Below are 23,873 nucleotides of genomic sequence, written 5' to 3'. Positions count from 1 at the left end.
TGGTTTGACCGCCCTGAGCCACGGAACCGGATCGCCGCCACGAAGACTACAACCACCAGCATCCACCAAAAAGGGTCCGGCTCCGGGTGTCCCAAGGCCCAGGGGGTGCGTCAGAACATTTTCATCACCTTTCACAATCACCAATGGGACAAGGCAGGGATGTCCTCTGTCCCCTCTCTTATACATCCTAGTGACGGAGCACCTGCTCTCATCAATTCGCCATAACCCCAATATTAGGTGGATTGAGGTGGGAGGCACCGAGTACAAGTGCTCTCTATTTGCTGATGATGTCCTAGTATATATCACTCAATCACATATATCCATCCCTGCTGTTATGGCTGAAATAGATCACTTTGTTACATGGTAAAATTTTAAAATCAATGCAGCGAAGTCTGAGGCCCTCGATGTCTCCCTCCCTAAATCCATATAGGATTCCATCCAGTCCAACTTTCCCTTTGCCTGGCCCTCACAGGGTATCAAATACTTAGGAATTCCTATTCATAGAGACCTCTCCCATCTATGTTATCTTAATTTTGGGCCCTTTATTGAACAATTCCATACAGACCACGGTTGGCAAGTTGGAACTGTGAGATTCACTACGTGCACCACTGGTATTTTGTGGAAAAGCACATGTAAGATTCTGCAACAGTCTCTGCTGATACTCCTGCATGCGTGCATCCCTTTCTATGGCAGGAATAATTTCTGCAAATTTACTTTTGTACCGGGGATCTAACAGTGTGGCAACCCAGTAGTCAGGATTATTTCTAATTCTCACAATTCGAGGGTCATGTTGCAGGTAGTGCAGCAAGAAGGCACTCATGTGTGTTGCGCATCCAGGAGCACCAAGTCCCTGTTGTGTTGGTGGCGAGGTAACAATCATGCTTCCTTCCTCTGTCCTCTCCCCCCAACCTCGCACAACAGAAATGTGATCAAGGTCTCCCTCATCTGATGAGTCTTCCATCAGTTCGTCCTCCACTTCTTCCTGGGCTCCTGCACCTTCCTCACTAGTTTGGCTGCTACCATGCGCCCTGGTAAAATCATCTCCCCCACCCTCACATGCCTGCCGCCCTGGTGCTGCCGACCGTCTGGACCTTGCAGATGTTAGCCCTTCCGCATACAACTCCTCCTCCTCTACTTCCTCCACCTCCTCTTGTGCCACCACCTGACTCCGAATTCTGTTTAACATGTGCTCCAGCATGTAAATCACCGGAATAGTCATGCTGATAATGGCATCGTCAGCACTAAACATCTTCGTCGCCATTTCAAAACTGTGCAGAAGGGTGCATAGGTCCCTGATCTGAGACCACTCCTCCAGCGTGATTTGCCCCACCTCTGAATCTCGTTGGCCCAGGCTATACGTCAGAACGTATTGCACCAGGGCTTGTCGGTGCTGCCACAGTCGCTGCAACATGTGCAGAGTTGAATTCCACCGGGTAGGCACATCGCATTTTAGCCGGTGAAGTGGCAGGCCCAACGACTTCTGTAGAGATGTAAGTCGCTGAGCTGCGGGATGCGAACGGCGGAAGTGAGCACACAGCGACCGTGCCCTCTGCAGAAGGCCATCTAGTCTGGGATAGTGGGCTAAAAATTGCTGGACAACCAGGTTCAACACGTGAGCCATACAAGGCACGTGTGTGACATTGCCCCGGCGAAGGGCCGCACCCAGGTTTGCAGCATTGTCGCACACGGCCTTCCCTGGTTTCAGGTCCAGTGGAGACAACCATTCATGAAATTGGTTCTCCAGAGCTGACCACAACTCCTCAGCTGTGTGACTCACATTTCCCAGACATTTCAATGTAAAAACCGCCTGATGACGTTGAGCCCTACTGCCAGCATAGTAAGGAGGTGTGCAGGATCCCTTCTGCGCAGTTAGAAAGCTTGTGGCATGACCAGACAGGCTTTGGGTGCAGGTGGAAGACCGAGAGGAGGTTGAGGAGGCAGAAGCAGTGGAGGAAAAATGACATAAAGAGGATTGACGCACAACTCGTGGGGACGGCAAGACTTGGACAGCAGCCCCTTGTCCTGCTGTCACCATAGTTACCCAGTGCCCAGTCAGCGACATGTAACGCCCCTGTCCATGCCTACTCGTCCAAGTGTCTGTGGTGAAATGCACCCTGTCACACACAGAGTTTCTCAAAGAAGCGGTGATGTTGTGTGCGACATGCTGGTGGAGCGCAGGCACACCTTTCTTTGAGAAGTAGTGCCGACTGGGCATCTGGTACTGGGGCACTGCGACGGACATAAGGTCTCGAAAATCCTCTGTGTCCACCAGGCGGAAAGGCAGCATTTCTGTAGCCAAGAGCTTGCAGATGGTGAAATTCAACCTCTTAGCTTTCTCATGGCTAGGAGGAAATGGTCTTTTACTTGTCCACATCTGAGGGACCGAGGGCTGGCTATTGTGCTTAGACGGGGTTGATAAGGGTGTCCCCGGCAAACTGCCGGTCTGTGAGGAAGATGCAGGCGGACATGTTAGGTTGCCTTGATCCAAAGGTGGTGCTATCGATGTCGGACAGCGCTCAAGACCAGCTGGTGTTACCACCTCCAAAGAAAATGATGACCTGCCAATCACGCTGGCTGTTGCGGGTAAAGAGGTGGCAGGTCTGCGCCCCAAAACAGGTGTGACTGCTGTCCCCCCAGTCACAGAGGATGAAGAGGCCGCGGATGCACAAGATATGGCAGACGGTGGTTGGCCCGGCCGGCTAGACCGCATTGTAGCACACTGAGCTTCCCACTGCAACTTATGCTTCATGTCCATGTGCCGGTTCATGCATGAAGTACTCAAACTATGTATTTTTTGGCCTCTACTTAGCTTTTGCTGACAAATGTTACAGATAACACGAGTTGGGTCATCTTTATCGATCTGAAAAAATGCCCAGGCTATGCAAGGCTTAGCACCCATGCGACCTGAAGAGCCACCACGACTTGTGGTGAGAGGCAGAGTTGTGTTTGAGGATGCAGTTGTTGACGTGCTTCCAGTACTACGTCTCTGTCCAGGAAGGCGCAACCTGACCTCGTCGTCACTAGCATCTTCCTCCACCTCCTCTGCTGACCTCATCTCTTGGCTGACTGTGGGTTGACAGTAAGTGGGATCTCCGACCTCATCATCATCACCCTGTGCGTTATCACACCCGTCGTCCTCAGAGCCAACCTGTTCCTGCCCTGACAAAAAACTAAAGTTGTCGCTCCAATCAGGTATTTGACTCTTATCATCGTCTTCCTCATTGTCTCCACCAACAGGAGTTACAGTTTGGGAATGAGGGTCTACATTATGGTCAGAACCTTCTGCGTCTGGTCCTGGATCCGACTCATAAAGATTCTGGGCATCAGTGCAGATCATTTCCTCGTCTGGATTCACAGAAGCGCTGGAGTCGACCTCTGATTCCCAGGCTATAGTATGAGTAAACAGCTCTGCAGACTCAACCATCTGTTCTACCTCATACTCAGACGGGCAGCTGGAGATTTGGGAGCTGTGAGGAAGCAAGTGCGATTTGGGTGACACCTTTGAGGACTGGAGTATTTGTGATGTTGAAGTTGATGTGGAGGAGAGCCCACTTAAAGGAGCACTTGATATCCGTTGAAGCACCTGCTGTTTTTGTGCCTCATCTGGAATTTGTAGCGATTGGCGTGACCGTAAGAAAGGGATCTTATCACATTGTCCGCTAAAAGAAGTAGACATTTTAGTTTGGCTGGAAGATGGTCTTTCTTCTGCACCTACCCCACGGACACAACCTTTTTTCCCCTTCCCAACACGCCTATTCCCCTTTCCACCAGCAGCAGGCCTTTTTCCACTCATTTTGGTGGTTAACTAATTCACAACTCTGGAGTGGCCAAACTGTGGTATTAGGCCAAAACTATTGCCTGGGTTAGATGCAGAAAAAAATTATTTTTAATTTGCAACCTGATGGAGGTCAGTATAGATGGACTAATAGACCAAGTCCCACACACCGCTAGAAGCCCAAATATTTTTTCAGAGCTAGATGCAGAAATTTTTTTTATTCAATTTGCAACCTGATGGAGGTCAGTATAGATGGACTAATAGACCAAGTCCCACACACTGCTAGAAGCCCAAATATTTTTTCAGAGCTAGATGCAGAAAAAAATTATTTTTAATTTGCAACCTGATGGAGGTCAGTATAGATGGACTAATAGACCAAGTCCCACACACCGCTAGAAGCCCAAATATTTTTTCAGAGCTAGATGCAGAAATTTTTTTTATTCAATTTGCAACCTGATGGAGGTCAGTATAGATGGACTAATAGACCAAGTCCCACACACTGCTAGAAGCCCAAATATTTTTTCAGAGCTAGATGCAGAAAAAAATTATTTTTAATTTGCAACCTGATGGAGGTCAGTATAGATGGACTAATAGACCAAGTCCCACACACTGCTAGAAGCCCAAATATTTTTTCAGAGCTAGATGCAGAAAAAAATTATTTTTAATTTGCAACCTGATGGAGGTCAGTATAGATGGACTAATAGAACAAGTCCCACACGCTGCTAGAAGCCCAAATATTTTTTCAGAGATAAATGAAGAAAAAAATTATTTTTAATTTGCAACCTGATGGAGGTCAGTATAGATGGACTAATAGACCAAGTCCCACACACTGCTAGAAGCCCAAATATTTTTTCAGAGCTAGATGCAGAAAAAAATTATTTTTAATTTGCAACCTGATGGAGGTCAGTATAGATGGACTAATAGACCAAGTCCCACACACCGCTAGAAGCCCAAATATTTTTTCAGAGCTAGATGCAGAAAAAAATTATATTCAATTTGCAACCTGCTGGAGGTCAGTATAGAAGGACTAATAGAACAAGTCCCACACACTGCTAGAAGCCCAAATATTTTTTCAGAGCTAAATGAAGAAAAAAATTATTTTTAATTTGCAACCTGATGGAGGTCAGTATAGATGGACTAATAGACCAAGTCCCACACACTGCTAGAAGCCCAAATATTTTTTCAGAGCTAGATGCAGAAAAAAATTATATTCAGTTTGCAACCTGATGGAGGTCAGTATAGATGGACTAATAGAATGATGCTATGCCCAAAAGATTTTACTTCACTAGGTGCAGTAAAAAAATTGGTATTCTATACACAGGTGGTATATCTTGCAACACAGATAGGCTACTCCACTGACTAACACACTCTGCAATAGGCCAAAAAGGATTAGCTTTGCTAGATTCAGCCAAATGCTGTGAAAAAAACTTGCACAGCACTGGCACAGACCTGCCTGGCAAAAACTGATAGGAACTGATGTAACCTAGTCCTGAAAAGGACTCCAATTACAATTAGTCTTTACTCCCACAATCTATCTATTTAAGAGCACAGACCTGCCTGATAAAAGTCGTAGGAAATGCTGTAACCTAGTCCTTAAAAGGACTGCAATCACAACTATTCCCTACTCCCAAGCTATCTGTATATTTGTGCGAAAATTGGCTTGAAATTAACAAGGTATAGCGCACACAGCAACAGTGGTGCCGTCTAACACGCAGCTGCAGCAGTGAGAAAATGGTGGCGACGGGGAAAATGGCTTGGTCTTATAGGGCAAGGACATGTGACATACACTGCCAATCACACATGCCCTTGCTTGTGTGAAAAAAAGCACTTCGCTCCGTGTGTGCGCTGCTGATAGGCTGACAGATTGCACCTCCCCACTGCAAATGCGGGAAAGAGAAAAAAAAATGGAGATCTTCATTGTTCCTGCAGAGATCCATCCCCTGCCCCTCCCCCCGCCCCGCTGTACACTCAAACTGCGTATTAACATTAATTTTCATCATTACTGAGAAAAAATCCAGTTATGATTTTGGTGCACGAACAGTTATCGAACATAACCTCGAACAGCCGAATTTTTCTCAAATTGTTCGTGTTCGCCGACCGGCTCGAACACCGCCCAAAACAGCTCGAATTTGAGATTGGCGAACAGTTCGAGTAGAACAACGCTCATCTCTAGTCTTGAGCAGTGCGGATCTAGTTATGCTGTGGTGAGAACGTAATTGTAATTGCTCAGCACCCCCCGAGGAAGCTCACACGAAACGCTCGTTGGTGTCCAGGAGGAGCATACTTGGACATATCTAATATGGGTAATTACTAATTACAATTACCTTCATTATATAGCCTGCTCAGGAACTCTATCTCCATATATACCCATTATGGTGTTATTTTTATATTGTCACTCTTGTTCTTGTGCATTAGTAGCCTGTCTTTTGGTAACATAGACATGCAAGTTTTGGTACAGAGCCAGTCACATAAGATTTTTAGCAAATGTATGCATCTGTGTCCCCAAATTGACAGCTCTTTATTAGACACGGTATTTTACTATCGATGAGCTTATCGATGAATTTACAGTACCGACCAAAAGTTTGGACACACCTTCTCATTTAAAGATTTTTCTGTATTTTCATGACTTTGAAAATTGTACATTCACACTGAAGGCATCAAAACTATGAATTAACACATGTGGAATTATATACTTAACAAAACAGTGTGAAACAACTGAAAATATGTCTTATATTCTAGGTTCTTCAAAGTAGCCACCTTTTGCTTTGATGACTGCTTTGCACACTCTTGGCATTCTCTTGATGAGCTTCAAGAGGTAGTCACCGGAAATGGTTTTCACTTCACAGGTGTGCCCTGTCAGGTTTAATAAGTGGGATTTCTTGCCTTATAAATGGGGTTGGGACCATCAGTTGTGTTGTGCAGAAGTCAGGTGGATACACAGCTGATAGACTGTTAGAATTTGCATTATGGCAAGAAAAAAGCAGCTAAGTAAAGAAAAACGAGTGGCCATCATTACTTTAAGAAATTAAGGTCAGTCAGTCTGAAAAATTGGGCAAACTTTGAAAGTGTCCCCAAGTGCAGTTGCAAAAACCATCAAGCGCTACAAAGAAACTGGATCACATGAGGACCGCCCCAGGAAAAGAAGACCAAGAGTCACCTCTGCTTCTGAGGATAAGTTTATCCGAGCCACCAGCCTCAGAAATCGCAGGTTAACAGCAGCTCAGATTAGAGACCAGGTCAATGCCACACAGAGTTCTAGCAGAAGACACATCTCTACAACAACTGTTAAGAGGAGACTTTGTGCAGCAGGCCTTCATGGTAAAATAGCTGCTAGGAAACCACTGCTAAGGACAGGCAACAAGCAGAAAAGACTTGTTTGGGCTAAAGAACACAAGGAATGGACATTAGACCAGTGGAAATCTGTGCTTTGGTCTGATGAGTCCAAATTTGAGATCTTTGGTTCCAACCACCGTGTCTTTGTGCGACGCAGAAAAGGTGAACGGATGGACTCTACATGCCTGGTTCCCATCGTGAAGCATGGAGGAGGAGGTGTGATGGTGTGGGGGTGCTTTGCTGTTGACACTGTTGGGGATTTATTCAAAATTGAAGGCATACTGAACCAGCATGGCTACCACAGCATCTTGCAGCGGCATGCTATTCCAATCGGTTTGCGTTTAGTTGGACCATCATTTATTTTTCAACAGGACAATGACCCCAAACACACCTCCAGGCTGTGTAAGGGCTATTTGACCAAGAGGGAGAGTGATGGGGTGCTACGCCAGATGACCTGGCCTCCACAGTCACCAGACCTGAGCCCAATCGAGATGGTTTGGGGTGAGCTGGACCGCAGAGTGAAGGCAAAAGGGCCAACAAGTGCTAAGCATCTCTGGGAACTCCTTCAAGATTGTTGGAAGACCATTTCTGGTGACTACCTCTTGAAGCTCATCAAGAGAATGCCAAGAGTTTGCAAAGCAGTCATCAAAGCAAAAGGTGGCTACTTTGAAGAACCTAGAATATAAGACATATTTTCAATTGTTTCACATTTTTTTGTTAAGTATATAATTCCACATGTGTTAATTCATAGTTTTGATGCCTTCAGTGTGAATGTACAATTTTCATAGTCATGAAAATACAGAAAAATCTTTAAATGAGAAGGTGTGTCCAAACTTTTGGTCTGTACTGTATATATTTGCAGCATAGTTGATATTTTGTACGGCAGGACAGTTGCAATGTGCAACCATTCTACAAATCATACAATACTAGCTGGATGTCATTGACCGTTCCTTCTTGATGTCAGATTAGGCTGTAGAGAGGCACATGGCAACACCTTTAAATGCATGAAAACAACTTAGACAACAAATACATGAATTTTATTTGTCTGGAATAGCTTAAGCCTGATTCATCACTTACATTTTTTAAGTCACTTTTCTGCTTTTTTTTGTCATATGTCATTGGTTGACATTTTTGTGTCAAATTCTTCGAAATGGCGCACGTGATTCATACATTTTGTGCAAAATCAAAAATGTATTCATCTTAGTATTTTGACTTTTTGCATGAAAAGATCAGGGCTTACCACGTTTGTGATTATGTTGCCTGCTGATATTGATAGAAATCGGTCTCAGGATATTGGTGTACAGTTTAAAGTTGCAAAATATCAACTGGATTAATGAAAAAGGTAGAAAAAATTGTATAAAAAATCCAAATTTTATTCCATCTTGATTAAAAAAACCTCATATGATACTATTGCACATACTCCATAGAAATTATCTGACGAATTTCTGGTGTGTTAGCCGCCCTTAGTCATAGTGAATGGCAGACTTTTGAAACTTTTTAGCACAAAAAGTGTCATGTTCCGTTAAAATGATGCAGAATGGGCTTATAAAATCAGGGCGGGGGGCTAAAGTAGGTTTGTGTAAAATTATTGCAACTTTTTAAAAATTCACAATTGATGAATCAGCCAAAAACATCTGGAAACCACATCCACAAATTCATACGTTAAAAAATGCAGACACTTAAAATAGACTTTATAATTAGAGCAAATTAAAAGAAGAATACGGCAAAAAAAAACAGACAAAAACGTGCAATTGCAATATTGAATCAGGTCCCTTGTCTTCCGTTTGGGTCTAAAAATTAGCCCTGTTCTCTATGCAAATACATGCAATTTCCAGGCAGAAGGGTCTTTTCATATTTCTTGTTGCTAAATCAATTATTCTTCTCAAGAAACCTATTCCTTGATTTACTTGAAATCCATATTATTCTGAATGTTAACATGAAAGTCTACTTTAGAGTTCAAAGACTTCATGGGATTTCACAGTTCCTTTTTGTCCAGCTTCCATAGATCCCGAGAAAATATAACTTCTTGGGTGAATCTGATCTTTACACATCATTACATATGAAGTCACTGTTCTGGTTTGATTTCTTGCCAATTTATATTACTACTAACCTATGGTTTTTACATCAGTATGTAGCCATAGTCTACAGTCTTCGTGGTGAGAATAGTGTTTTGTGATGCTGAATGTTAAGGGTTGGTCTCCTCTACCACTGGTGAAGGGTTAGTCTCCTCTACCACTGGTGAAGGGTTGGTCTCCTCTACCACTGGTGAAGGGTTGGTCTCCTCTACTACTGGTGAAGGGTTGGTCTCCTCTACCAATGGTGAAGGGTTGGTCTCCTCTACCACTGGTTAAGGATTGGTCTCCTCTACCACTGGTGAAGAGTTGGTCTCCTCCACCAATGGTGAAGCACCACACGTCGGCAGTATAGTACTACGCTGTTTGCCATGGCATGTTTACTTTCTGCCCGTAGTGTCTCCCATAATGTCTTAATCCTGCAGACTATACAGGTCTCCAGCTCTCTCCCCTTTTTGTGACTACTGACTAATTAGAGGTGAGAAGTTGTCGCTTCTCAGTTTTCAGTGTCTTTGTCACATTAGTATTACCTTAGGTAACACTTTGCCGATCAGGCATAGCTTCCTTCATGGCTGCTTCTTGTCACTGACATTATTTTCTTCCTCTCTTGCTTCACTTCTTCCTGTTACTGTTCCTCCTTTATTATTTTTTGTGCTAATCATATTTCCTCATTAGACTTGCCTGCAGCTTTCATCTCCTGCCCAGTTTGTTTTCCTCTTTACCTTGCCTCCTGTTTACGCCGGAGCTCGCTCCTTGTGTTTTCTGTCTTCCTGAATGGATGTACTGTATCACCAAATCTTTATTATGTTGCTGTACTCCTTGCCTGTCCCTTTTGTCCTTTCTCTATTCTGTTCTGTTCTCACACACTGTACTTTGTCCTTGTCATCTCTGAGTAAGTGGCATATGGCAGCTCAGATTAGGGGCACCGTGCCATTACCCTGGGCTGTGTTACCAAACCAGACAGTAGTGGTGACATGTGTCCTAAATCGTCTCCTGGGTCATCCTGTAGGGAAAACACCCTTCCGTTATCCCTAGAGATTATTCTGTCTCCCGTGTTATTTCATGCACTACCTGCTTATTATTATGATGTATTACAGATAATGCAGTGTCCTCACATTTCAGCAAGCCAGGACCTCCAAATGGGTACTAGCTTGTTACCCACTTTTCCTAAATGCTAAATTGGCAAGTCCGTCTTACTGTCCAGCTGTTTAGGTATGAGGGATTTTCACTGCATAGTAAAGTAGATTTGTCATTGAACTAAAATTGTCACCCAGTTTTATAGATGTAAATTTTACTAAGGTATTTCTTGGCTATTTCTGTTTTTGGTAAAACCAGCTAAAAACAAATATGTCAGCTATGCGTATACCATGTTGGTTGCAAACACTCATTGCTGACAAGGTCATGAATGGTGCATGTGTCCAGTTGTGCAAGGTGTAGTAATAAACCTTTCATCCCTGTGTTAGAGCAAGGAAGATTTGACATTCGGGTCTAGGAAAGCTTGGCAACAGCCATTTCTGGTTGTGTTTCATCTGTTTTGGTCCATATTTCGTGTCATTTATGGCTCTCCTATCTCTTCACGGATCTGGCACCGTTCCCTCATCTGCTTCGTTCTGTTTTCACAATCCTCTCCCCCCTCCTTCCTACCTTCTCCCTGGCTTCTCCCTCATCTCCCTCCTCCTCTCATCATGCTGTAATTACACAGATCAGTCAGTAATCTGTGATACGCTGTGATTACACATTAGACTGTGTGACTATCAAGTCATTCCTTCACATTGCCAGTCCAAGAGGTCTCTGCACTCCTCCTCAGTCTGGAACTTGAGCTTATCTTCTGCCTTCCCTGGAAACAGGAAGATTAGTTCTGTTAACTATCTGAATTATGTATCACGCTGAATCACCAGTGATAAAACTATTTCAGGTCTTTGTGCTAAATGGAAACTAATCCAAGAGAAATTACTGAATCCGATAACAATGGGCTTGTGTATGTTAGGCTGAATGATGCAGTGCACACTGGTAGCAGCGACTAAGACACTGGTATTCTTAAGTATAAAACATTCTTTTTGTGTGTGATCTGAACTTCTGTTACTATAACTACATAGTTTTGATGACACTACTCACAAGCCCTTTGTCATTAATCATTGGAACACTTTTTTCAGTATCTTTTTGGTTTCTTCCTTTATTTTTACTTTTGTCCCTATTGGTGTTGACCTTGTGTCCCTGTATCTTTACCCCTTTATGTGAGGTATGCATACCTTGCCCTATTGCTTATGTTCAGCAGATCACTGTACACAGGAGTAGTGCTGAACCCTGCCAGTATCATTGCTTCCCGGGATCATGGACGGCCTCGAAGCTGAAATCGGGGCAGCATTACAGCGCTCAGCACTGGACAGTGGCATTGCTGCGGAGGGAACGCATAAGAGGCAATGAGGGTATGGTAGAAGCTGCCAGTAGTGCCAGGAGGACTTGCTGCCCGTACCACAGGGAAGCAGGCATGTACAGCTATAGTGAAACAAGCTGATCTGAGACAAGTGACTGAAAACTATAATTTGATCAGTGTGGTCAAGGAGTTTACCGGGCAAGGGAAAGTTTGGGCATTGGACAGCGTGGGTTGCTGCCCTAGAACCTACTACAAGGCATATCTTCCTAACTTTACAGAGTGAATTGACTAGCGGGAGAAGGTAAACCATTCCAAGAGTAATATCCGCCCTCACTGCACGGGAAGAATGAGCGTTAGTTGTCCTCTGCAATGAAGAAGATGGTATCCAATTAATAAGGACTTTTAGCTAGAACCGCCACCATTTGCTTTAGGGGCCATTTGATATGGGTTGCACGCGTGCACCTTGCACAATTGCAGCCAAGCAAGGTCTGCTCTGAAAGGTTGAGCCACTTTTTAATAATGGACTTTGATCAATGATAATGCATTTCATTCTGTGGAGCCCTTCTTACACACTAGAAACTGGATGATTACATCAACAGTAAATGCTTCATAATGCAGCATAAGTCTGAAATAGGGCTATTTAGCCTTTTTTTTTTAACTGGGTCCACACCAGCCTGAACATGGTATCACTGGGTATTAAAAAAGGTTAAAACATTTAAAAAATTGTAAAATTGAAATGTGTCTTCATTTCTGACACTCATCTCATGAATTAAATTAAAATAAGCAAGAATGAGACGATCATGTTACTAAACAAGAGATTGCTGCAGCCATAGAGAAGTCTGATCAGCATATAATCACTTCTGTCAAAACTGCCTCACAATCGATTGATGGATGCCTCCCCGGTACGGCCTGGTTTACAATCTGACAAGCGTTACTCTTGAATGATTTATATACTTTTTTTAATATTCAACGTATATTTTTAACATATTCAAAGCTCTGGAGCCCCAATGTAACGAGTCCAAAGTCAGAATTGTCTGCCACTTAGACATACAGACATGCAGAGTTATCTGGGGCTCGATAAATGATGGCCTGGCATCTTTTTGATGCTTCCTAAGCAGTGGTGCTGGGGATGTTAATCAATGGTTCACACCTAGATGGTGGACATTACATTGGTTTTAGCACTGGGCACTTTCTATACATCTCACCCACTGCCCCACTTCTAACCCATAGTTAAAAAATTTTAGACATCTCCATGAAAAATGGCTGCAGCTTTAAAATTAAAACTTGTTTGAGAAAAATGTGAATTTATGGTCTGTTAGGTGCTGATAGAGTTCTTCTGCGCATAATTCCCAGTATTCCTGATGTTGACCGACTGACCCAATTCTAAATGTCTGGACTTAATTGGATAGATAAGAGAGATGACTGTAAGATTGATCATGGGTATTCAGAAGTTTTAAGTGTTTTAATAATGTTGTAATTCACTTGTCAGACAGAGAAAGTGATTGTAAGGTTAAGCTATTTGCAGCATTCAACAAGTAAGTAAAGCTATTTTTACACTTCTTTTTTCTGTGATGGATGCCATACAGTCTTTGTAAAAAAGTACACTTTTTACTGGATGCCACTGTATGGAATCGTGTAGGCATCTACAATATTCCATACAGTAAATAGATGCAACCCCATGTACTGCCATTGAAACCAGTTCTTTACAAAGAAGCACACTTCTGTGCTTTCTGGTCCCATTTAGGGGCAGATCTTATAACATCAAGGGTGTAACTACAATAGGTGTAGGGGTTGCAATTGCACCTGGGCCCTGGAGGCTAGACGGGCCCCAAAGGTCCCTTTTCCCCATATAAAAACTATTACTATTTAAAGACCTGTGTTACTTAGGGGTCCCGTTAGAGATTCCGCATTGGGGTCCACAATCTTCAAGTTACGCCACTTTATAATCCCTACACCTTTTATAATGTTTTTTGAGTACAGACAAGTTAAGCCAAGGGTTAGCTTGATGTGTTTGAAGTTCCCTCTGTTGCTTAAAATTTGATAACGGGCCATAAATAATAGGATATTCTTCTATCATAAACCTTATTTATATGCATTTCTATTACTAACTATTTTCTATATTATTCCTATGGGAATGAGAACTAAGTAGACAGCTAAAAATGTTGTAAAACACTACTATAATTTTTTTTCTCAAAACAAATGTTGCAGTGTATAAATTTATCCTAAAGCTATGTCAAAGAAAAGTAGTCTCATCCATAATGGCTACTTTATGCAGCCTTACATTAGTAACGTTATTAATAAAATTAGGAAAATGAGCATAATTAAGTCTTTGCCGGCTTGTTTGCATTTGACTATTTTCTGCTCCACAATCTTAACAAATCCTAAAAAGAAGCTGCGGCTAACGGGACGTGAGCGTGGATGCTGCCGATCACCTTGGTGCATGCTGCCTCAGTAATGTATAAATAGAATCCATAAAAATGAAAGGCACGCTGGTTAGTGCAGCACAGATGGCTGTGCATCAGTTTTTCTGCAAGAGTACTGTGCAAAAAAAGGTGTTTCCGCTTCACGGGAAAGGCTTTTGACATGATAATCTACATACTGACAATCTACGCACTTTACTTGTCCGTAGGGTGCATGAATTAGCAAGTTGCTCTCCCGATCTTCATTGTTGGTTGATTAAGCCCCAACCCCCATGCCAACTCCTTTGCTGTATTGGGGCAAAGTGCTGCTTCTTGTCGATATGCAAGACTGTTTACGGTATATAGATAAGCAATACATTATTACCAGCCCATGTCCCTATGACATAAACCTATTCCGCTCAACAATAGATGGCACTTTGTGATGGCTTCCATAAAGGGGTGCTATGATTTATATATGTAGGGGTTTGCACCATATACACTGTAACCCCCACCAAGTTTTCTTAGATATTGAAAGGATTTGTTATTAGTCTTTTCATAAATTTGACAGCTGACTGTCTAGTCCTTGAGGTTCTGTTCCATTTTGCCTTTTCTTGTAACAGTTAATTATGGCTCCATTGTGTATAATGAGATAAGTAAAAAGGTCAGTAATAAAAGAGTGATTGTGAGGGGAAGGGAGGGGGGTGGGGAGAAGAAATGGGATGGGGGTTATTAATAGACAGAATATGAGCAGAAAAATTTCAGCGCAAGAAGGTTTATGGTGGGAAGATAAAAGAGGAGAATGCGGATTTCTAGGTGGGGTAAAGGGAGCAGTGTCCATAAGCATATATGTAATAGGGACACATGGAGAAACAAAGGAATTTCCATAAAAAGCAATTTCCGTGTTTTTGTGATGTTTTATAATCAGTGTGCCCCTCGGAAAGGACATGTAATTAAATGGATGGAAACTATATGGAGGGTCTTAGTATAGCAGACTGTGTGTGGGTTGGAAACGGGTTGCTGGATTTTGGCAAACATGTTAAAGTGTTATTTATTCATTGTTTTTGTAATGGATAAATGGTTAATTAAGTCGTTATAGTCAGATAGATCAAGAAAAATTCATCTCTATTTAGAAAGATGATAGGGTATTCCATTGTATTGTAGAAAGATTACTAAGTAATAAGTATACATCCAATTATGAATGTCTTATACAACCATTTACCATTGGGACATTACTCCTAGCATTTATCAGTATTGCTCCTGTAGCCATCAGGTATGACCATAGCCACTACTACTGCCAATTGAGGCAATACCTTGCATGAAAATGCAATGAATACTATAAATGCCTTGAAAAAATATTACCTTTACACATATTTATATGTTAAAGGCACATTATCTTGTATATTATTCATATTTCACATCAATGGATTATATTTTGACAATAATGTTCATCCAGGCCAAATGAGCATTTGGCCTGGATGAACATTATTGTCAAAATCTCTTTCCTATGATAACCCGAGCAGGGCTATTGAATAGCCACCAGGTGTATGCAGCAAACCAACTGAAAGCAGAAAATCCCTTTCTTTGTGATCCTTAGAGATCAGTAAGCTGAATTGAAAGACCAAATAATGGTGAGTGCAAAAGACTATTATAAATATTCATATTACCGCTATATACTACACTTAGATTGGTGCGCTCTCTGTCTTCCTTTCTCTCTTTTTTGTGGCAATGGAATATATATTGGAATTTTGAGCCATCTAGTGATCCTAGATTTCCAGACAAACAGTAAAAATGGCCATGAATTAGTATACCAGAGTTAGAATACCAACCGTCACTTCAGAATTATGTTAGTTTACCTTTCGTAATTGAGAAACTGATGATCAGCAATGATGTAAGAAGTTCTCATAAGGCTCTTCTGTAAAACGTGAACTAGGGTCCAACTCCATCACTGCCACTTTCAGCGGCAGATATGACCCTCTGCCTTTTTTTCGCCTTGCATTACATTTTCTACTGACCCTTTTAATACTCCTTTGATCCACATTGGACCTCGTAGCAGTATATCTACTTCTATAGTATGTATGCCCTGTAACAACCATCATGACCTCCGCAACTAAACGGAAACACGCTAATATGAATAATCTAAACATAATTACTTAACATTGTCTATGATTCTATCTTGTGTTTCAAGGGGTGTCCATTACCCAGACAACCGCTTCTCCCTTTTGTAAAATAATACCACTTATAGTCACCTCCGGCACTGCTCCAGTGATGTTGGCACTGGCTCTCCTGGGGATCGTGTCACATTCCCTGTGGTGAATCAGCGCTGACTTCGCTATCCCCATCCTCTGACAAATTACATACATCCGGAGGAAATAAGAGAGCTGCAGCTCTGACTTCCTTCTTATGTCACGCGATCCCCAGGAGAACCAGTGCTGGAGTGGCGCTGGGACCAGAGGTTAGTATAAGTGTTATTATTTTACAAGAGGGAAACATAGGGATTCAGAAGGGGTTGTCCAAGTAGATACAAACGTTCCCCACAACTGAGATAGCATCATTTAGTTGGGTATTGGTTATTATAATCAAGAGAAGCGCTTCATAACTGCCCTATTAGTGCATATAACCATCAAGGAAGGGGCCATTCTAGAGACCCTCCTCTGTGAGCCAGAGAAAAGTGGCTAACATAGATCCAGCCTGTTGGTCGTAGCTTCTTCAGTGACTGAGCTGATCATCAGGGTTTCTGCAGCCGTGTACGAGGTAATAAGCTGATTGTTGGGCTAGTTGCAATAGGAAAAGCCTGTTATAGGTGTATATATATATATGTGTATATATATATATATATATATATATATATATATATATATATATATATATATATATACATACTAGATGGTGGCCCGATTCTAACGCATCGGGTATTCTAGAATATGTATGCGGCTGACCGGGCACAATCAGCAGAGCGGTGTTTAAAATTGGTGCCAAAATCGCTGATTGGTCGCGGCCGGCGACCGCGACCAATCAGCAAAGCGGTGTTTAAATTTCGCGCCAATATCGCTGATTGGTCGCGGGCGGCGGCCGCGACCAATCAGCAAACCGTGTTAATGAGGACCGGAGAGCGTGTTTAAATTTGGCGCCAAAATCGCTGATTGGTGTTTAAATTTGGCGCCAATATCGCTGATCAGTCGTGGTCGGCGGCCGCGACCAATCAGCAAATCGTAATAGTGAGGACCGGGGAGTGGTGCTGCCTGTGCGGGTACTTCCGCTGCGAGCAGCGAGGAGATGACCGGCTGCTCGCAGCAGAAGTATCCCGACCGGCGGCGCCACTCCGTGGTCCTCCCTTCACACTTGCCGTCGGCAGATCAGCGGCCCTAGCGCCAGTCATCTCTCGGGTGCATCGCCGCTGACCTCTGTGCAGAGCGGTGTTTAAATTTGGCGCCAATATCGCTGATTGGTCGCGGCCGGCGGCCATGACCAATCAGCAGAGCGGTGTTTAAATTTGGCGCCAATATCGCTGATTGGTCAAGGCCGGCGGTCGCGACCAATCAGCAGAGCAGTGTTTAAATTTGGCGCCAATATCGCTGATTGGTCGCGGCCGGCGGCGCTGCCTGTGCGGGTACTTCTGCTGCGAGCAGCCGGGAGATGACCGGCTAGCGGCTGCATCGCAGCTGACCTCCGCCAACGGCCGCAACCAATCAGCGAATCGTATTAGTGAGGACCGGGGAGCGGCACTGCCTGTGCGGGTACTTCCACTGCGAGCAGCCGGGAGATGACTGGCTGCTCGCAGCAGAAGTATCTCGACCGGCGGCGCAACTCCGCAGTCCTCCCTTCACACTTGCCGTCGGGAGATCAGCGGCCCTAGCCGCTGATCTCCCGACGGTAGCCGCATGGAGGTCAGCGGCGCCGCCGGTCGGGGTACTTCTGCTGCGAGCAGCCGGGAGATGACCGGCTGGCGCCGGTCATCTCCCAGCTGCATCGCCGCTGACCTCCGTGCGGCAGATGAGCCGCTAACGGCTGCCATCTTTTTCTGAAATCCCGCGTCGCTGATTGGCCGCGGCTGGACCAATCAGCGACGCGGGATTTCCTGGACAGAAGGACAGACGGGATAAGACGATTATATATATTAGATATATATATATAAACTGTTACTTAGGGTCTTGCCTTGATGTGCATATTATTCACTGCCCACTAACCTGCCAACAAAGAGTGACTATATAGGAGTGGGGCTCATGGCTTGGCATTCGTAGCACAGATTTCGGCAGTAGCACAAGATGGCTGCAGTGTTTTTGCAATAGGTTATTTTTAACTATTATGGCTCAATACAAAATTATTTGTTAAAGGGAACCTGTCACTTGAGTAATGCTGCCCAAACCACAGGCAGTGTGAATAGTCCCTGGCTAGATATATTTTTCTCTGTTATGCGTGAAAATATAGTTTGAAACTCCGACCGGGATCATAGGTGGACTCTTCTCCACATTGCTTTAATTGATTGACAGCTGTCTCCCATGTATGAACTTGGCAAGTAACTTGTCAATTACCTGGAGTGACGCTGGAAAAAAGCCGATCTTCAAACTTTATTTTCTCTGAAATACCGGAGCGTTACTGAGTAAAACATACCTGGCCGCAATCGTGTCGTCAGGCTCTAATCCATTCTTCCTGAATATGGACAGCATGGACCCAGTGACACCTTCCCTTACAGTTTTGTACAGCCCTGACTCTTGCTCTGAGTTTGTCAGGTCCATTTTCCTTTTTCTAGTAAGATACAGTACTGTTTATCCAATAACCTATATCATTTCGACAATTACTTTCCCCCACACATTGGGCTAGCCTAGCACTTTAACCAATTAACCATATCACTGTCATTTAGTCTCTCTTACTGCCCCTCTGGCATAGACGTTATTACTCTTTCCCTCAGGTGACAGAAAGAAATATATAGGGCAGAATAAAATTTTCCACAGCGAGAAGGGGGTTGTAGGCTTCTGGGAGTTTGGATGGATTCGGAAAGTCAGGCACGTTTGAAGGAACGAGCACCTGCCTTTCTAGATTCTTTGTTTTATCCTACAGTGCTTCATTGCATTTAAACTATGATTTTAATATATGTATGACCAAAATGCTACACATCTATTCACACATCAAAATGTCTCACATCTTCATAGTCGTCCGATTGTTAAAACACTGTCCCACTTACTTCATTCACCCTGCCCCATCTGTAATATTAACCCTGTGGAGAAATGAATAAGAATTGATATGTGCCAATATCATATACTTTCTAGGCCTCATTCTTATGTGACTGGCATATTTTCTGTCTGTGTTCAGGCCTTGTCAGTCCTGCATACATTCATGCCTATGTCTATTTGGATAATTTTCCTGCTCTCTTTTCTCGTCGCTGGCCTTTATTCCCTCCTCCCCTCTCGATATAGCTGTCATCACATTTTTATCCCTGAATTTCTCATTAATTAATTTTTTAATTAGAAGTATCACATATGGCAGTGGGGGTTTGTTCGGATCCCAGCCAAGTCCTCCAGTACCACTCCTGCATTGCATCCTCTACCACTCCTCATGTCGATTTCAGTAGTCGATGCTGTATGCAGCCCGCACTAAGTGTCATATAAGAAGAGATGCTGAGGTACTGGCAAGTGGAAAATACAGCAGTGAGGAGAATTCACAGGCACCGAAAGCAAGGAAATATGAATAGAGGAGAGAAGAAGCGGAGGGGGAGGGAGGTGAGAGAAGGAGAGACGGATCGATTAAAGCAGCAGCTTGAATCCCTGGCAGTTCCTGCCTCTTACATGGCTTCATGACCTGGATTATAGGAATATACGCTGCCGCTGTATGAGGAGCACTATAGAAGGGTCAAACTTTGCAGCAAATCGACTTGATTTGCCTTCCTGAGAGGAGAATGTTGCTCATCTGTAAACACATCATGGCAGCACTATTAATAATACATTTCTGTATTATTTATAATCCCATATACTGAGTCTCGGCGTCACACTATTTATGTGAAAGTTGATGCCTTAAAAATTATGTAAAATGTGTCTTAGTTGCCTGTCAGACCAGGACTGCAGACAGCAGAATCTGTCATGTCTTTCATAGCTCCCTTGATACTAACTTTCCTAAACGTGTAATGCTTCTTTTTCTTTGTCTTCCTCTAGGTCTGATCTGTTTTTACACAGTAGCTCATTATTCGCCCCCCACTTTATGATCTCCTCATCACTTTTTAGTCTTCGTTCTCTCATTACTTTGCCTGTTGGTCTGCTCCAGAAAGATGCATGTGTTACCAGTATCTCTTCCTTGTAGATCGCCTCTCTTCCCTATCTCTTCGTCTGCTCCCTCTCTCTGTCTTCCCCCTCCTTCTGTCTCCCCAGTGCTCTGTATTTAACAGGACAGCCCAAGCGGATGGCTGGATGCTCTCAGCGCTTCGTTGAATCCTATTATCTGTGCAAAAACAAAGCCCTAAAGCCCTCCTCCCACCGAGAATCCTCCTCCTGTCCTTCCTCTTGTTCTCCTATCTTCATCCGATTCTTCTCCATTTCTTTGCTTCTCTTTCTAGACGGTTCTTCACTCCTTGGTTAGATTTGGCTTCCATAGCCTTTGCATCTTTGGTAGAGTTAACATATTCACTGCCAGATGAAATGACAATATGACCCAGCACTATGAAAGAGAACTGTTGTCTAGCTCAGGGTTGCCAACTAGATTTTTTACTTTTTCTGGACAACTTTTAAAACATCACGGACAATTTTTTTTTTACGGAAAACCATATGAAATCATTATGATTATAAGTGACACGTCTACAGCCCATAATATGATAACATAAGCTGCATTCACTATGAACTGTAAAATCATGATAATTACAGTCAAAACAATCTGTATACATTTCTACAGCTTTAAAAACAATCATGGACGCCTTATATATTTTTTACATCAGATCAAAAAATTGCCCTATTTTTACGGACTGTCCTGGAATTTCTGGACGGTTGGCAACACAGATCTAGAGATTTTTTTGTACTTTTTTGTAACTTCTCAACAATTAAGTCACCGATACTTGTTGGTGGTCATTCGTCAGATTGTAAAATATGTAAAAAGCAATGTTTGCCGTAAAAGAATAGTATGGGCTTAAAAAGGCACTAAACAAAACATACATTGCCATCAGTGATGATTGATGTTAAGGATGATGTGGTTAATAAAATTAGCAGTTTTTGGTGAAGGTCATTACCATTTGGCGAGCTTTATCTAGTTGGAAATGCAGTGTTAATTCCCTGTGTTATGACTGCAGCTGTTTTGTACATAGAAGCTTAATCATCGGTGTCTCAGCCACCTTAAAGGTCAAGGACAATTTCTCCATAATTCTGTTGAGGTGCATGTTGTAGTTCAAGAAGACACTGCTGCACAAGATCTCTCCCAATTTACTGTAACATCGAACATGAAGTTAATACAAAAGCTGTTTTTGCCAGAAGTGATAGTACGTGTGTCATTCTGGAAATGACGGGGTGATATTGAAGCCTGGGTTAGGATTTCATGCAGAGCCATGAGGATATATGTTTAATTAACGGGATACTGCATCGTAACCCAATAAGCCTTACACTGACATTTTGTTTTGGCATTTAAAATACATACATAATAACCTTCTCTTGCCAATCATTACTGTATAATCCGTGTTTCATCTCAGAGACTATAAAGCAACTATGGGTACCACCAAGACCCTAAGGAGTCATCTTCTAACAGTTGTCCCTTCGTAGACCACCCAGATTTCTCCATTTTAATCATTGACACTAATTTCGAGTCCTGACAATCTGGCACTGTGCAAAGCTGAAAATGTATATAGCCAATTATGAAGTTACTAGTTATATTTATGGAAGGTGTTAATGGTCCTGCCTCTTCCTTTCTTTCAGAGTACATGATCGGGCATTGGAAGGCAAAAACACTCCGAACCGGTTTGCAGCGGCCAGTCAGTGTCCTTCTTTACGACTCATCAAGGTAAGCAATGTATTATGTATTGATGTATGCCATGCTTACAGGATTATATTGCATTCTTTTTAGCGTCTAATTCACCTTCAAGGATTCGGAAAGTGTACATGCCGTCAAAGGAGTGGAGAGGATGGTTGCTTTAACATAGTGACACCTGCCTTTGTACCATCTCTTTATCCTGAGTTACCAAATAATGTGATTGTAGATTATGGTCGTTTTTCTTTGATCTATTATTTTTTACATTTTGATAGCAATTCTTATGCTATCTGATCTCTATCTAACTGGATGCATGACAGATCCCTCTCCAGGTTCGACCTTACAAGGGCTCATTTACCTTGATATGTTTGTCTATGGTTCTCTGGTGGTTTAGTAGCCCTTACTATATAATTATTAGTGATTAATGAGTATGTTCTGTTAACCCTTTCGGCGAGCATGCTTGGGTATTTTCCGAGTATCTTCAGCGTGCTCGGGTGTTATGTTTTAGTCAATCTGTGTGCGTGATTTGCGATTGTTTGACAGCTTTAATACATGTGAGGACTGCCTAAGAAACATGCATTCGTCACATGTATTAAAGCTGTCAAACAGTCGCAAATCATGCACACAGATTGACTAAAACATAACACCCGAGCACGTTGAAATACTCTGAAAACACCCGAGCATGCTCGTAAATCTCGAGTATTGAGCATGCTTGCTCATCACTAATAATTATCCTACCCATGTGCTGTTTTAGGAATCAGATCTTCATGCAGCGACTTCCAGATAAAACTGTGATGGGCTTGTGTTCATGCAAAGCAGCCAATCTACAGTTGCAGAGCTGTAGCTTGCACGAAAGGTCCTAGTCCTAGAGTTAAAGGGAATCTGTCACCAGGGTTTTATCACCTAAGCTGAGAACAGCATGATGTAGGGGCAGAGACCCTGATTTCAGTGATGCATCATTTACTGGGCTGCTTGCTGTAATTTTGATAAAATCACTGTTTTATCAGCTGAAGAATATCACTACTGGGCTAGCAAATCTGCTATCAAGTATTCATGCATATTCATGAGCCCCCAACACTGACTGTCAGCTTTCTGCCTATGCAAAGTGTACACAGGAAGCTGCCAATCAGTGGTGTGGGCGGGGTTATACAGGGCTCAGCATTTAGAAAACTGCTAGATCTGCAGCAGATAAAACAATGACTTTATGAAACTGCACGAAGGAGCCCAGTAAGTGACACAATGCAAGAATTAGGGTCTCTGCCCCTACATCAAGTTGTGCTCAAAGGTATAGCATAAACCTGGTAACAGATTCCCTTTAAAGGCAGCAGACTGGGGAAAATGTATAGCTGGTAAGCATCATATATGGTAAACATTATTTTTAGCTCACAAGTCAACTTAATTTTTTAATCACATTTTGCTCAAGAATTTCTAAATATGAGAAATGCCAACACACATGGTATGAATTTATTTGTGGAGTTTTCAAGAGTGTGTTCATAATGCCAGTCAATCAGTTAGCAATAGAAAAAGTCGATTTGTCCACATGCAGACTTTGGTTATCAAATAGATTGATCGGTAAACAATTTGCTTTTTCATTGGGAGGTCACAGGTTTTTTATCACATGCAGGCCCACATTTATCAGAAATGGTGTAATTTGCTCCAAATCTTTACTGTATTAACTTCATCTCTGCCACTCAATATTTATCCTATGTCGCACTTTTATAACAAATTTGACACAAATTATGGTAGTACACAACCCAGTATTGGATAAGAGCAGAAGTGTTAAATGTCACACATCAATTATGAATTTTTGTGCAAATTGCTAGTTTTTAAATATGTCAATTAGTAGATTTCCCAATGTTGCAAAAGAGCGGCAGACCAATGTGTCAAATGTTGCATATTAATGTTGAATTTTGCACAAATTGCAATTTTTTTTTTGTGCATGTTAAGATTGCAACAGAAATGTATATGTTCCACAACTTTAAGACAGC

At 42.7% G+C, this 23,873-nt stretch overlaps 1 protein-coding gene across 2 annotated transcripts in view; it reads left to right on the top strand.

Moving 5' to 3' along the window:
- Positions 1 to 23,873, top strand: part of LINGO1 (leucine rich repeat and Ig domain containing 1) — a 484,570-nt gene that overhangs the window by 340,068 nt on the left and 120,629 nt on the right. For both annotated transcript variants that reach the window (XM_073652794.1, XM_073652792.1), the window contains exon 3: positions 21,834 to 21,918. The gene's annotated coding sequence lies outside the window, so the exon portion shown is untranslated. The remainder of the gene's footprint in view (positions 1 to 21,833; positions 21,919 to 23,873) is intronic.

Source organism: Phyllobates terribilis, unplaced genomic scaffold, assembly GCF_046119375.1.
Source record: "Phyllobates terribilis strain yellow unplaced genomic scaffold, ASM4611937v1 Scaffold_11__3_contigs__length_659146591, whole genome shotgun sequence".
In the NCBI taxonomy this organism is placed as follows: Eukaryota; Metazoa; Chordata; class Amphibia; order Anura; family Dendrobatidae; genus Phyllobates; species Phyllobates terribilis.
This window is presented reverse-complemented; position numbering and strand designations above follow the sequence as displayed.